Source organism: Pinus tabuliformis, chromosome 1_2, assembly GCF_031772625.1.
Source record: "Pinus tabuliformis cultivar Carrire ecotype Pingquan chromosome 1_2, CPIR1, whole genome shotgun sequence".
Lineage (NCBI taxonomy): Eukaryota > Viridiplantae > Streptophyta > Pinopsida > Pinales > Pinaceae > Pinus > Pinus tabuliformis.
In genome coordinates, this window is record NC_142298.1 from 818,441,134 (window position 1) to 818,445,893 (window position 4,760).

Below are 4,760 nucleotides of genomic sequence, written 5' to 3' on the forward strand. Positions count from 1 at the left end.
ATAGGATAAGGGCTTTTCCTTTCATGATAGCAAGGAATTCCATGTGTAGAGCACTCTTCTAGGACGATGTTGAGGTGCCATCTCCATTAGGCAGCGTAGCGACTAGGTTTAGGCATCTCTTCTCCTTAGACTTGCGGCCAGGTTTTCTGCCTTCATTTTCATGGCTGCATATTACTACTTCTTCATAGGCAGCATAGGGCTTCTCCATAGGGCAACATTAGGCTTCCTTGACCGTGCTAGATCTCCCTCCTTTCCTCCCGCATCTAGGGCTTCTTCATTAGTGCAGTGTACCAGGGCACTCCCTCTAGACTAGTGCTATAATTGGGTCACTTTTGATGATGGTTATCCTCTTGAGCGTTCATTCTCCACACTAGAAAATGCATATATTGGATTAAGTATAGAGAAGGAGATGATGGGTGAGACAACAATGGTAATACACAAATTCTAATGATTATGGCATCGAGGAGGAATACTGATAGTCATCGGCTATGAGAATATTCCATCTATGGTTCTAGTGTCCATGCTATTTTGTATTTTCATTGCATTCCAATCTGTAGTAGCATTGAATCAATATCTATGTTGTATGTTTTCTACATTCTGATTTTTATGACTTAATGAGAAGACCACAGTTTGTGGTTCTAACTTCTTGTGTTTGCCATTTGATCATCATTGATGTAGTACTAGTAAGTACTAGTTGTATGATTGAATTTGTATCATGTAGATGTTCTAGTTTCTAAATTCTAAAATAATTGAAATCCTTATTGTCATGTTTTTAGAGTCGATGTGTCTTGTCTCACATATGAGAGATGAAACACTTGATATTACCTTAGATTGGGTATTTATTTGGTATTTTCCACTGTAAATGGGTTGTTATTTGGTTGCTTGAAACTGTTCATGTACTGTAGGTGTAGAATTTCTTTGCTAACAAAATTCATAGTTGATTTGCCTCCCAAACAAATTATTGTTTGTGTGTGGATTTTTTGATTTGTTGATCTTATATGTCTTGCCATAATATTACAAGTGTCCACAATGAATGAAACTCTGTGATTTCTTGTTGGGGTTGCACATTCTCTAAGCATGCTCCTATTTGGATCGCAGGAAAATCAAGGTTATGGTCTTGAATACCAACATGATTGGACGAAGAACCAGTAATGTATGTCTAACAATAGACCTTAGGCATCACAAAGGACACACTTCCAGTCATATGATGGTCCAGTAATTGATGTCAAAGAATTTTTAAACTCCAGTATCAGTTGTAGTTGCTTTAGTTTCTTAAATAGTTTCTTCTCCTGTGATTGGGTGCATAGTTATACTTATCTATTGATCTGATTTTGTCAAAAATTGGGTTCAAAAACTATCTTGAATTCATGTCTGGAGGGATATAAAGATAGTGGTCACTGCAAAAGGTAAGTTATTAATGGTAGTTGTTGCCCATATTTCAGAAATTTTGATATAAATCCTGAGAGAAGCTTTGTATCCTAAATTGAGTGGGGCTTTAGGATTGAGAGACTTGGGGATCCTAAACAAAGCATTGGAGAGAAATTATGTTGGATTGACTTCGGGTTAGAGATGAACTCTAGAAACAAATATGGGATATGAAATATGGCCACTCTTCTCAATTGAAAAAGTTGCAAGCAACCAAGCATCCTCTAAGATCTTCCATATGAAATTTGCCACAGGCCAACTAGACCTTAATTCAAAGTCATGTTTTTTGAGAGACCTGGAATGGTCACACTAGTGACTACATTATTCTCAAAAGATTCTTGGCAATAGATGCCACAATTGAGGGATTGTTAATCCTAGAGATTTAATAACATTTACTTCAAAGCATCAGGGTCTTACTGTAGAAGAATTTTAGAAACTGATTCAATCCCCTAGGCTATGGAAGGAATGGAAAATAGTTGAAGATTGGCAATCACATCCATCTTTCTCTCCCTGGCCTATTTTAGCTCATGAGCTTCAAAAATGAAAATAATCCAATGCTCAGGATGAAGACAAACTCTAGTGAGGTTCTCAAACCAAAGGGATGTTTACTCTCAAGGAATCCTAATCTCTTATAGTTGGTCATCAAGACATCCACTAGGATCCCATTTGGAAGAAAATCTAGATGAATGGTGTTTTCCCATGGTCCTCAATTCCTTTGGCTAGTTGAATGACGTAAGATCCTCACATGGGATCAAATCAAGAAAAATGGATTTTAGGGCCCCTGACTTTGTACTTTATGTTGGAATTATGAATATTCTATGGAGCATATATTGAATGTATGTCCTTCCATTGAACATATTTGGATGCATAGTTGACTGCCTTTTGGATCCTTGTACTGTAACTTCAACAGTTTTTTATACTTGTACTCCCTCATAGATCCAGCATATTCAATAGTCCAGTTCAAAATAGAGAGTGGATTATTTCCTGTAGTTTTGTCATGTCAATGCTTTGGAAAGAAAGGAAAAACCAAATATTTAAGAAAAAGAAAGAAAGGACAAAGTCATGGTCTACATCAAAGTGCAACATGGGGGTTACATTACTCCTACTCAAACTCACAATGAAATGCTGAGGTGCCAGGTGTATTACCATGAAAGTCTACAGCTCCCTTACTTTCAGTGTCTGTGAAAATAGGATTAGTTTTAATGAACTGTATTTCTGTGACCTCAAAAGTGTTTTCAGGATTTAAATTATCAGCAAGGAAAGCGTGATCTTCACCATACTTTTCATATGGTTGATTTTCTTCCCTACCTTTGCATGTTGTATATGTACTTGTATGTTTCTTTGGTAGAGATTTCTCCTCCATGAGAAAGACCGCCCCAAGAATGCCTATCTGCCTCTTAGACAGAGCAATATCTGCGTGATAGAGATGAGATCTGTAATTTGTTGATCTTATATGTCTTGCCATAATATTACAAGTGTCCACAATGAATGAAACTCTCTGATTTCTTGTTGGGGTTGCACATTCTCTAAGCATGCTCGTATTTGGATCGCAGGAAAATCAAGGTTATGGTCTTGAATACCAACATGATTGGACCAAGAACCAGTAATGTATGTCTAACAATAGACCTTAGGCATCACAAAGGACACACCTCCAGTCATATGATGGTCTGATAATTGATGTCAAAGAATTTTAAACTCTAGTATCAGTTGTAGTTGCTTTATTTTTTAAATAGTTTCTTCTCCTGTGATTGGGTGCATAGTTATACTTATCTATTGATCTAATTTTGTCAAAATTTGGGTTCAAAAACTATCTTGAATTCATGTCTGGAGGGATATAAAGATGGTGGTCACTGCAAAAGGTAAGTTATTAATGGTAGTTGTTGCCCATATTTAAGAAATTTTGATATAAATCGTGAGAGAAGCTTTTTATCCTAAATTGAGTGGGGCTTTAGGATTGAGAGACTTGGGGATCCTAAACAAAGCATTGGGAGAGAAATTATGTTGGGATTGACTTCGGGTTAGAGATGAACTCTAGAAACAAATATGGGATATGAAATATGGCCACTCTTCTCAATTGAAAAAGTTGCAAGCAACCAAGCATCCTCTAAGATCTTCCATATGAAATTTGCCACAGGCCAACTAGACCTTAATTCAAAGTCATGTTTTTTGAGAGACCTGGAATGGTCACACTAGTGACTACATTATTCTCAAAGGATTCTTGGCAATAGATGCCACAATTGAGGGATTGCTAATCCTAGAGTTTTAATAACATTTACTTCAAAGCATCAGGGTCTTACTGTAGAAGAATTTTAGAAACTGATTCAATCCCCTATGCTATGGAAGGAATGGAAAACAGTTGAAGATTGGCAATCACATCCATCTTTCTCTCCCTGGCCTATTTTAGCTCATGAGCTTCAAAAATGAAAAATATCCAATGCTCAGGATGAAGACAAACTCTGGTGAGGTTCTCAAACCAAAGGGATATTTACTCTCAAGGAATCCTACTCTCTTATAGCTGGTCATCAAGACATCCACTAGGATCCAATTTGGAAGAAAATCTAGATGAATGGTGTTTTCCCATGGTCCTCAATTCCTTTGGCTAGTTGGATGACGTAAGATCCTCACATGGGATCAAATCAGGAAAAATGGATTTTAGGGCCCCTGACTTTGTACTTTATGTGGGAATTATGAATATTCTATGGAGCATATATTGAATGTATGTCCTTCCATTGAATATATTTGGATGCATAGTTGACTACCTTTTGGATCCTTGTACCGTAACCTCAGTTTTTTATACTTGTACGCCCTCATAGATCCAGCATATTCAATAGTCCAGTTCAAAATAGAGAGTGGATTATTTCCCGTAGTTTTGTCATGTCAATGCTTTGGAAAGAAAGGAAAAACCAAATATTTAAGCAAAAGAAAGAAAGGACAAAGTCATGGTCTACATCAAAGTGCAACATGGGGGTTACATTACTCCTACTCAAACTCTCAATGAAATGCTGACGTGCCAAGTGTATTACCATGAAATTCTACAGCTCCCTTACTTTCAGTGTCTGTGAAAATAGGATTAGTTTAATGAACTGTTTTTCTGTGACCTCAAAAGTGTTTTCAGGATTTAAATTATCAGCAAGGAAAGCGTGATCTTCACCATACTTTTCATATGGTTGATTCTTCCCCTACCTTTGCATGTTGTATATGTACTTGTATGTTTCTTTGGTAGAGATTTCTCCTCCATGAGAAAGACCGCCCCAAGAATGCCTATCTGCCCTCTTAGACAGAGCAATATCTGCGTGATAGAGATGAGATCTGTAATTTGTTGATCTTATATGTCT